This window comes from Rhyacophila brunnea, unplaced genomic scaffold (assembly GCF_057557595.1).
Source record: "Rhyacophila brunnea isolate RB1 unplaced genomic scaffold, BYU_Rbru_1.0 scaffold_4, whole genome shotgun sequence".
Taxonomy (NCBI): Eukaryota; Metazoa; Arthropoda; class Insecta; order Trichoptera; family Rhyacophilidae; genus Rhyacophila; species Rhyacophila brunnea.
Window position 1 is genome coordinate 36,041,365 of NW_028233068.1, and position 12,970 is coordinate 36,054,334.

A 12,970-nucleotide genomic window follows, 5' to 3' on the forward strand; every position below is an offset into this window, starting at 1 on the left:
CTTCATTTTCTGAAAAGCACTAATAATTTTGATTTAAATACAAAATAACAAACGCGAACATAACATAAAAAAACCAATTGTAAATAATGACAATTACTATCATTCGACCTTATGGACATGACGTGTATCGCTGCTAATAACACTATAACGGTGGCTCTGACTAGCTTTGAAATAAATTGCAATAGTTATTAGAAGATAATAATATTATTGTTTGTGTCTGTTCACATTGTCATGTTTTAAATCTTCATGAGATTTAAAATTTTCCCCATGTTTCAATCATAAGGAAAGAACTGATCAAAAATCAAATTTAACTATTACAATTATTGATTAATGATATTATGTCATAATATTATACACGCACTGAATAAATTGTAGAAAGCGCGTGATTTGTAGCATTGTGGCATAATTTTATTTTTCGAGACAACAGGATAATCCTTTAAAAATATATCAATATACAATGACCGTGGAACCAAAGGTGTTGCATTGGTTGGTATAATATTATCGTGGTTGAAATTGGAACAGGAAAACTTTTAAAACATTTATTTTTAATTTGTACTCTTTTAAGTTACATTAATGATGTATTCTTGTTCTACAACTTTCTACTTTAAATATAATTAAATTCATCATAAAATCACTAAACATTTTTTCCTATTTCGAAGGTCACAGTTCGATTAATTATGTATAATTAATAGGTATTTGATCCTGAAATTATCTGAGGACTACTCACGTTTTTGAACATTTTAGGTATACAATTATTATGGTTATTATAATTACTGAGCACGTATTCATAAGAATACGAGATGTTTACCATGTTTTAATCGTTTTCCAGAAAGCCTTTTCATAATCACTGTTATCGATAAAAACATTGTTTGTGGTAGGAAAATATTAATTATAGTAACGAGAAATCTTTCAAAATTATATTAATTAATTTTAATACATAAACTCAATAAAGAGTGTATTACGTGATGGATCAAAATATCACAAAAGAAGTAATTGCGTACGAAACTATACTCAATGCTAGAATTAATTGAAATAAAATCTTTTTTTATAATATGTACCTACCACCAATTTAAATTCAATAAATAGTTCAATCATGAAAGAAACACATGTGACACACGTGTTTTTCGTAAATAGTGTTACTCATAATATAAACAGTAGGTAGGTACCTACTTGTACAGTTCTGATTAATTTAATTAAATTGAACAAAACGGCGATTGAACAGTTGTTTCTTTTAATCGGAAACTCTGGAAAAATTATTGTCGATAATAAATAAAATTGGAAATTAAGATGCGAAAGGCAATCTATGTCAAAATCTTGAATCAGATCGGCAGCTACCTTATTTACGTCAAACTAAACTTTTCCCTATACACATTAGTATGGACCTACACTATTTTTTTCTGTGGCTTCGTAATAATAGGTACATATTGACATTACAGCGTTGCCAGGTTAATGTCTTGTAAGATTTACCATTTTTTTTGTCAGGCATATTACGTTAAATCTAGCGTTTTTTGACAACACAAACAGCCTTAATTTTCTAATAGAAAAGCTAGATTTTCTTGAAAATAACACACGATATTTAAGTGATGACGCATTCTTTTTTAACTGTAGATATGTAATTTATTAATTTACTATTTTTCAATACAATAATAATAAATCCTTAGGTAAGTACTCAATAAACTATGTTCATAATTAGATATGAAATATTTTTTTTAGAAATGTTGTTTTCTAGATATTTGTGAAAATCTAGCATTTCTTCTGCCTAGTTGATTATTTGATTTTCTCACCCTATCCGCCATATTTCTGTTGGCAACAAATGAAATAATATATGCAGTAAGATAACGCGATAAATTATCATTAAAGAATTATTTAGGTGGCCTAATTTTAAACATTAAAATAACAATAACTTGCCGTGATAGCACAGCTGACATCTTTTTAAAAATTGAGAAGTAGTTACCCACAAATATTTACACAAACTGATTAATTCATTGGATGTTTGTTCCTTATAAATAAATTTAGTCCTGCTAATCATTATTTGGATATGTTGTTCATTCGATAAATATTTAATCCACTATCCTACAATGAATTCATAAAATATAAATTTAAATAATCTGAAAAAAATTGGTAAAATAACGCCGGTGTAACTGCAATACCGCGAAAGAACCCTTTTATCAAATTTAATACATTAAGTTGTTCGCTAAATTGTAACGCTTTGATTGGATTGAAGAAATGATTCTGATTTTTTGAGAAATCTTCAATGAGTATTTCGAGAATTATTATTCTAGATTTTTTTAACAGGATGTATAAAATATATTCAATATTCTTATATACGAGAATATTTGAGTCTCGAGAATCGAATAAGTCAGTAGCTCCAATTGGTGTATTTAAATCTCAGAAATGTCCAGTTATCAATTTAAATCAATACCGCTTCGGAACCATACATACTTGCTGTAAAACTCGCTTAAAAACCATACCATACCGGATGGGCCATAATATGGAGAGACAAAAAACCAGCGTATTAACAATACTTTTTGTCTTTCGTGTACATTTTCAAAAACGGTTCATTCGCGGTATTGCAGTGACTATACGTGATTATCAAAATCAAGGATGTCAATGAAAACTTCCGTGTGCTAAGATTGAACCTAAATACATGAAAGTGAAGCTGGAAAATGTATTAGTAAGGCTAATGATTACAATAACTGCTTTTTCATTCAGAATAATCTGAAGCAAGCTCACACTTATATTCGGAGGTTTATTTTCTGGGCCGTATTGAAATAAAAACTATTAGCACGTGTGTTATAATCCAAAAACATTTTTTTTACACAATAAACCTACTCCTGTAAAATCGCAAATATGCACGTTAAGGTGAAGTCTTTGGCTCAATTTACGATGAAATGTGACTTCAACGCCATCTAAAGGCGTCTTACCATGAATGTCTAAAAATGATTACTAAAAACTTCGATTAAAATGTTAGTCGAGTCTTGAATCTTTTCTGCCATCTGCAAAGTGTAAGAATGTTTTCGTACAATTTACCGGCCAGAGACGTCCCTAGGCTAAGTGCCGCCCTTAAGCAACTTAGAATACCGTTTCCTTCATTTTTAGTTACAATAATTATCTGCAAATTCGTTATACACCTACTTGCCTATTGTATTATTTATTTTTGGCTATCTTAAACAGAGAAATACAATAAAAAATCTTTAAATAATTGACATACACACCAATGCTTTAAAAATTAGAGCATTTCCACGATACGTATTCTCAAATATGTAATGATGGTTTGAGGTATATGGCGCTGACAAGTTTGAAGGCACCCTTGTGAAAATGTACGATAAATCCTCATTAAGATATGTATTAATTAAATTACAATCTGTAGGTATTAAAATAAAACAATAATTAATTGTGCTGTGAGGATATTTATGTTTAGATTATTTTTTGAAACTAAAATGTCAATTGTCTTCTTCATTGAATACCGCCATTTCTCACAAAAGTTTTAATATTTATAATCGTTCCCTTATTCGCCGCCCTTTATAATGTGCCGCCCCTATGCAACGATTGGCATGTATATCCCCACGGGACGTCGATGTCACCGACCATAGTTTTAAAAGGGAATAATACGATTTCAATTTCGTAATCATCAACATTTCTTCATCACCACGGTAGAAAATTTTTAAAAAATTATCTTGATTTTAAATAATCATCTATTATGACATTCTTTTACGGTAAAAGCAATATTCAACTGACTTAGCCACCTTTAAATATTTACTTATGATTTTTAACTTTATTAATAGTTTACATGTCCATTGCGTAATACTATTTCATCACAAAAAGTACTGAATATTTGTTAAATGACTTGTAATTTACAAAAAAAAAACGTAAAAAGATAGGTACTAGCTACTTTGCTTATATCACTAAACTAGCGATTGCCCACGACTTCGTTCACGTGAAATATGAAAATAAAAATATCAACAAATATACAGAATGAAGAAATAAACTGTTTCGATTTGATTTTTTTAAATCAATAAGATTGATAACGATTGAATTTTAGAACGCGTCGCTCTACCCAGGCGTTCAATTTCTATGAATATCTAGTAAATGCCTTTAGACACGTGCGTCAGTATCACATTCGGATGTTAATTTCGAGTGACACACGATTGACAACGATTGGGTGTAGGCGGGTAACCTCCCAACTGCACTTCACCCACCACAACACTACTGCGCCGCTGCTATCAAACCACGTTACCCACTTATGATGAATACATTATTTTTGAGTTTTTTCTTTACTTCAGAACTTTTTAAGATAGCAAGATTAAATTCGAGTAAATTGGTACCCACAAGCAATATAGTGTGTAGGTATTCATCAATATGTTATGTCAAGCCTAAATTTAGTCAAACTTTAAAAAAACTATATTTCGTGTTTAGGTATCATGGAAAAACTGGTTAACAGGCAAGTATTTCGAACTTTTCAATTGTATTATTTGTAGCTGTGCTTACCAACCTTTTGAGTGTCAAATTATACAATTTTCGTGGTATTGAAGAATACCATCCAGAATAAATTTGTGCGTTTTATCCCTCTTTACAATTTCTCCCCCTCCAGATTCAAAGTCGAAAGCTTTATTTAAACTCTCTTTTCCAAAGTTTTCTATCCGTCTAACTAGAATCAAATTGGAAATTCTATTTGGCCAAAAATATATAGCTTAGGCAACATTACCGTAATTCTATATTATATAAATAAAATACTATTACATAAAAAGAATTAGTATTGCCAAGTGATATTATTTTTTATGTTTAACCATAATCGATTCACCGCTGCACGAAGATCTACCTTGGCACCTTCCACTCTTCTCGGTCCCTAGTTTTTCGCTGCCCCTCGGGAACTACAGCATCACTGCATCTATTAGTGGTTGTCCACTCGCCGACTGACGTGTATTTATATAAATAGATACATCCATGAATTAAAAAAATCGGTCTATCATGCCATTCTTCTAAATTTAGACAACAGTAATAATCGCATTCGTCACTAAATTAAAGATTTCTTAGTAAGTACTTAACTGATTCTGATTGTAGAATCTCCCGCGTTTTCACAAATACTTTTGTGACGTCAATATTTCTTACAAATAATGACCATCCATATTATAATAATAACAACAGGTATAATAAATTATCTACAACTAAGTAGATAGTTATTAAAGTTTATAAAAACTTTTCTATGAATGATAAATATAAACCTCTGAGTTTTGTAAGACGTAAGTATCTCCGTTGGGGATTCCTCGAAATGTTATGTTGTTTTTAATAAGCAGACGTCAGTCAAGCCTTTTTGACAATGATGGAAATAATAGTAGATGATTCTTCTCAATATGCATTCATTAAATATGAATTTACCTAAGACACTAGCGTGCCAATGAATTGTTTAGAATACAAAATCCGAGGTGAAAATAAATTAAACATTATGCGACAGGCGGCTTAAGGAAATCAATACATCACTAGCATGGATTTGTTACAGCATTCATCTACACAATTCAATTCAATAAACACATAATATTATGTCAGTATTTTCCAAATTTTAGTACACGTATACCTAGTGGTTAAGGTTGCCATATTTTTTTCCGAAATTCCGATCAAAACGAGAGTCGAAAGCTTTTTTTAGCTATTCCGGGATTTTATTCAGGACGTTTAATGAATTGTGTCCAGAATGAAAGTCGAGAGTTTTTTTGAGGTCTTCCGGCGAACATATTTTTAACGGCGTGTTTGAGGGCTTAAATCCGCAATGAGAGTAGATTTTTTCACGGGAAATTAAAGAATTTCCCTTTATTGGCAGGTTTTCTAAAAATTCGGGATATTGTGCGTCCCGAGTAAGTTCCAACCGGGTTCCTGGGCAAGAACATTAATTCCGGGACGATCCCGGCTAAACTAGGACAGTGGCAAATCTACTGATGGCACGCAAAAGGTACGCGGACGATATTAAAATACAAATGTGTTTATGATAGTGTGACCTTCTCTATATGTAGTGTTTTTTTTTATCTATCGAAGAACGACGGTTAAATCAATATACCGAAAGGAATAGACCCACTCAGTTAGTTTGGGAAACGATGTACAGATAGATGACCGGGTAATCGAATAAAGTCAAGTTCAAAGAATTTTGACGGTAACTAGGAACTAACCTTTTACATTACATCACACAATCTTATGATGGCGATTCCAAAACGTTTTTAGCGTGATGAAGTCGGTAGTAATACCCAAAATAATGTGTACGATGGCGTGTTGAAGGATAGCGGCCTGATTTAACGTAAGTCCTGCTGTTTGCGATCGTTCATCTTAATAATATTATAGTACTTGTTTTAGTGCTTTACGCATGCAATTTACAAGACGTTTTTTTATCTCATTGTTGCCCTAAAAATATATAAAAATTGCAGTGTTTTGCGTTCGGATTTTCTGTACCGCTCAAAAAGGGTTTTCACATATTTCCCGTACACACAAATACTTAAAATGCTATTGCGGAGACAATAGTAATTACATTATATTGACGTTTGGGCGCGGGGGCCGAGGTGCCCACTGATGGGAAATTGCCACTAGTACGTAATAAAATGATAATAATTATTTTGCTGTAAGACTATTATTTATCACTTCGGTATGACGATTTTCTAACGAACTCAACATCATTATATTGCTTATTAGTGGACGCGAACATGCACCTAACCGAATTTTTTTTTATTTTTTTTTAAACGGTACATGTTCAAACACGCGCGTCAATATCATTTTACTCCCTACTTCAATTATAGTTTGTCAATTTATGGCTACGGCCGTATGTTGTAGCTTAACCACTGGGGAATGACAAAAGAAATGGCGTATTTCAAAAAAACACTACCTTATTCTTAGGTCAATAATTATTATAAAGCAATCATTATTCATAAGATGTTTATCACACTTGAATGGTCAAAGACATAGCTTATAATAAATATCTTTAGAATTGTCTTGAAATGTGTTAATCTTGCCGATTTTTTGAATAATAAAATGCCTAATTCTTGTCAAATTTGGGATCACAGAGATTATCAATATAATTTTTTATCGTGAATATTTTACAAAAATTATCTCGTAATAAATTATGCTAATGGTTTTATAAATGCGTTTAAAAATTAATAAATGTAAAAAATCTTAACACCACTGCACAGTTATGTACCGAAATATGACTATATTCTAAAACATTAGAGCGAGAGGTTTAAAAGAATACTATTTTATGTAACAAAAATACTTCATGCAGTCATCAAATGTTTAAAATAACTATAAAGGATAATAAGGCTTCAAAATTATATAAATAGATCATCTACAACGTTTAAGGAGTGTCCAGGATCATGGTTTGAATATACAATAAAAACTCAATTTTGACCTTCGACGAGCATGTCCCCCCTTAAGTAGATTTCATTATATTTTTAACTTTCGTACGCCATTGGTATCGTTTGTAATTCGTAAATATTTAATATGTTTTTTATTACAATGGTTACATTTTTTTTTCATTTTTGGAAGACGACCTGGGTCAATGATTTTATTTTGGTCCATCTATTTATTATTTTTTGTCAGATACTATTTAATAGAAAAAGGATAAAAATAAACATTTTGGATGTTAAATTGGATGTTAAATTGGCTGAGTTTCTCAATTTTTTTATCGTAGTGTCTATATCAAGTTAACCCTTTAAAATTATTGGTATTCATTCTAATACACAGTTATGAATTTGATTAATAGTATACCAAAACAATGTATTATATTGTAATGTACATGCATGATATTTACATGATATTCTTTTTGCGAGTTTTCTTATTGAGAGTCTTCATATCTCGGACAGTCCGACATTAAAGTAAAAAAAAAATGTTCCGGCAGTCCAGCACTGCATACCCAAAAACATACCGGACACACAATGCCTCGAATAGTTAGGAATGTAACATTTTCCCGTGCATACTTATTATATTATATTATATTTTCTTCATCTTTTTATTTCTAACAATCAATCCAAAATTATGGTTGGGATTTCTCGATTGAGTATCAAGCATCAAGTAGACCTGGCGGAATATTCTAATTTTTTTCTTCAAATCTTATAAACTTATCATTATATATTTTGTTATATTATATAGATGAACAGAAATAGATATGAAATAATATGTGATTAGCTACATCAGATGAAATAACATCGTGACAAATAGAAAACAAGCCTGTAAGTAAAAGTAGTAAAATAGGTACCCTAACAAATATGTAATGTCTTTTTTAATTATTAGCAGGTATATATTTGAGGTGTTTTTAAGTAATGTATGTTCAATAAAAGAATGTTACATTCTCAATTATTATGAATTATTTGTTGAATAAAAAAATGTTTATTGAATAATTAGTATGTTATACAGGTTCGATTCCTGCTGGGTGTCTTACTTTTTTCAAAAAAGATTTTTTCTATTGGTTATAATATATTATTTTCTCAAAAGTGTTTTCAAAATTATTTATGTTCAATAATTAGAATGTTACATTCTTAAACATTGTGAATTATTCGTTGAGTAAAAAAACTAGTTAATAAATATAATATATTATATATCTTACAAACTTGATGGGAAAATGGAAAGCGTTAGATTTATAGGCTATCCATGGAATTAGCAAAACCGAATGGTTTATGACGGTCTCACCTTACGCCGGAACCGTTTATTGCCGCAATAAAACTTGTCGAGTGTTCACTGACTTGTCTTCGGCTTTGTATACTCGGTTGCCGCGGTGTTCTATTATGCTCACAGTATGCTGCATTCAAATAACGGTGTTTGTATATGCACGTCTATGTAAAACAAGTATTCCTTATATTAAAACAGAAACATATTTTTTCTCTATGGTCAGTTTTTGATGTCTATGTGCACTTAACTGTCAAACAAACGATATTTTTTCACATTTTGCCGCTAGGTAGCCCTAGTGGTCCACATATTTTGAACTCGCTATTCAATGACATTAATGTCATTGTCGCTATTACATAATTTTATATTATTTCTTTTATTTTTCGATTAATACTATGTACATTATGGCCGGATAATCAGAATGCCGAATAAACGTTATTAAAAATAAATATAATCATTACAATATAAACAAATGAAAGGAAATGGTTACCTATCGTGATAGTATGCCTACCTACCCTATAATTATTATGCATAAATCGATTCCAGCATGATGTGAATTGTGTTGTTAAAAATATTGTATTATATTTATTTGATTTTCATGAATCTGCGCTAGATTAGCTTCATCTACGAAAGCAAAGTTTAGTACCTATAAATAAAGCATTCATGATTGAATAAAATGAAGCACCAATTATAGGATCAATTGTAAAATAGATAATACCATTAGACCATAATCAAAATAATTCACTGAATCATAATGAAATACGGAAGAAAACAAGTACCTAGGTATGACAATTATCAACAAACGCGGGCTGTCAGTTGATCTGTCAAACATCGACTCTGACAAATTTAGCAATCGGTTCGCTCAACTTATGGTAGAGGGGCATTCGGTGTACGGATTCGGCGAGATGCTTATATACAAAATTTGGATGAACGCAATTATACGGGCGTATTATATACCTGGCGTAAAATCGCATTCGAAAATTTTGGATGAACACCCTATTAAAGCCATACGCCAGATGCGTGTTTTCCAAGCAAAGTGCATAAATAGTGGTACCCAGATGCAAATCTATGGAAACTTTAAGTATCTTTTAGTCACGGGATTTATTAAAAATATTTTATGTGTGCTGCGTCATTAGTAGGTATATTTATTAATATTATAAAATTTGAAAATTCTAAATAAATATTTGCTCATCCCGAAGTGCTAAAATTCGTAAATTGACACAGTGCATAGTAATATATTATTTATTTTAGACGCTACGGGTAGAGATACCTAGATACTCAAAAACATTGTAAACAATTTCATTAGAATTTTCCAAGAAAATTTTGTGACGTTGTGACTATGTATGTACACATTGCATTATTAGGACAACGTGTTGCATTATTATACAATTACAAGTACATACTATGATTTATGGGAGCAGTTGCTAAAATCTATGGGTTCAACAATTGATTAATTTCACACATCGCTCATCATAATGATGTCGGATTAGAATGGCAGACTAAAAAAAACTACACATGCTTACGTGCCCATAGCAGACTGCTGATGAAAATAATAATGTCGATGCAAAAAATGACAGTAGATCAAACAATAAATGCTTTAATCACGTCTTTAGCTTGAGGGGCAACCGATGAAGCTTTCTAGCTGTTAATTATTTTAATATATTTTTTTGCAAATACCTACCTCACGCGCCGCAGTACATACGCGCATGTATGTCAGTTTTTTTGCGGTATGACGTCGATTTTGGATCTTCTAATTAATAAGATCTTCGACAACAAAATTTATACAAACTGTAATAATCATGGCCCTCACAAAGGGGGGGCTGACATGGCTTTAGCCTGGGGGCCCGGGCTCAGGAAGGGCCCGGCGTGGCGAGTCGACCAGATAAGTGATATAAACACACATCACAAACTCTCTATAATAGTAATAAAAAAGTCGCCTGCGGCGCTTTTTTCCTTCAATAATGTTATTATTTAAATTTAAAATTATGTGGTTGTACGACACAATTTTTAATTGTGTATTAATACTCGATAACTTCATAATTCAAATTAATGTATTAAAATATAAAACAATACACTAAATATAAACATTAATTTTACCGCGTACACCATTATTTGATAAACGCTACTGTAGAGCGTCACACTGCCATTATCTATAGCGATAGGTAGGGGGGGGCGCCAAAAATCCTAGCCTGGAAGCCCGCTTCAGGGTGTGGGGGCCATGGTAATAATATAAGAGGCCGTCTATATGTGACCTCACTCCTATGAAGGGAGAGGGTCTGGTATAATGTGATGATTTGTGACGAAGGAGTTAGAGGCGGGGGGAGGGTTGCAGAAAATGTATAGTCAAAAACCAACTTAATAGAAATACTGTTTTTAATACAATATTACATGTGAATCAATAGCGCACGATCCATAGATGGTCTGGAAAAAGTCGCCTGCGGCGCCACTTCAAATTTTCACAACATTTTTTTTTTAAATAATTCCGTGACAGTGCTACATAATTTTTGATTATTATGTGTCGATACTCAAAAACTCCACAATTCGAGATAACGCATTAAAAATACAAAAATCGCTAATAATACACTGAATACCATTAATTTTAGCTTAAATACCACTATAGAGCGTTACACTGCCTTTAACCATATCGATAGGCAGGGGGGGCCGCTAAATAACCTAGCCTGAGGGCCCGCTTTAGTATGTGGGGCCATGGTCATCTGTATGGGTGGATGCTTAAGTATGGTCGCCAAAAGCTGCATCGATGTAGGTGCAAAAATTTCCTTTGCCTTGATTTCTGATAAGTAGGGTTTGGCAAGACGCAACGTGACACCCCACTCGTTCATCTCTCTGGACATTTGTCTATGTTGCTTGCCATAACACATATGGCCCTGATTACATGCAAATAAATATGATTGAAACTAAGAGGTATACATAAATGATCCTAGATATATGCGCATTGTATGCTTGTTAATAACTTTTAGTGCAACCATTTATAATTAGCAGACGGCGAATCTATTTTTTCTGCGAACCTGTTTTTTGACTGAAGACAAATAACCTACTCGTGATTTACTCCAGCGAAAAAAAAACGCGGTAGGTACACTCAATATCACGAGACAAACTATAAAACTTGAATCGCATTTACATAATAGATAATGGTAATATGGTAACTACTAACTGTAGTCCATTCAACAATGACGGTCAACTGACTGACGCTCAGCATGGATTTCGATCAGCTCGGTCAACAGTTACAAACCTTATGAGTTATGACGTTACTGAGTACATATCTCATTCGCTGAACGTAAATTGTCAAGTGGACGCAATTTATACAGATATGTCAAAGGCTTTTGATCGGGTAGATTATGATATTCTCATTAACAAATTAAGTGCAGTAGGTAGATCTATAAATTTTATAAACTTTTTCAAATCTTACTTTTCGCATCGCTGTCAATATGTGGAGTATGCAAGGTGTAGATCCGACGTCTTTCAAACTTATTCAGGCGTTCTTCAAAGATCAAATCTTGGTCCAATTATGTTTCTTATATTCATTAATGACATTGTCAATGTTATAAATGGAATCCAGTTTTTACTCTTTGCAGACGATTTAAAATTATATGCGTCAATTCACAATGAATTAGATTGTCACATGTTACAAAATAACCTCAATTGAAATTTGGGCGAAAAAAAATAAACTCGAATTTAATACTGATAAATGTGTGTGTATTAGCTTTTCGAAATCAAGATCTCCAATTATTTTCAACTATAATAATATGTCAAATAGATTACTGAAGCGTCAATCAGAAATTAAAGATCTTGGCATATTGTTTGACTCACGTTTATCATTTCGCTCGCACATCACTTCTAGGGCATTGCGTGCGAGCAAGCTTCTAGGATTCGTCATGAGACAAGCCAATTCATTCAAGAATCCAACTGTTTTACGTACACTCTATGTGTCGTTAGTACGGAGTATTCTTGAGTATGGCTCCATCATCTGGAGTCCTCATGAAGTTTCCTATAAGCTTGTTTTAGAGCGTGTTCAGAAAAAAAATCTTCGTCATCTCTATTTTAAAGTTTATAATTATTTTCCTTTTGACACCTTCTCAAACGAGTCTTTTCCGACTAACTTTCTTCAAGGCATGCTCGTCTTTCATTCTCTTGAAGCTCGTAGGTCACTTCTGCTCTTAAAGCATTTTTCCCTGCTCTCACGTGGTATCATTTTCAATCCCGATATTCTAGAAAATTTAAATTTTTACGCACCCGTCAATTACATGCGTGGTCGCAGCCATGACCTATTTTGGGTGAAAGCTGTTTCCTCATGTCAGGCTCACCAGGCACCAATAGCGAG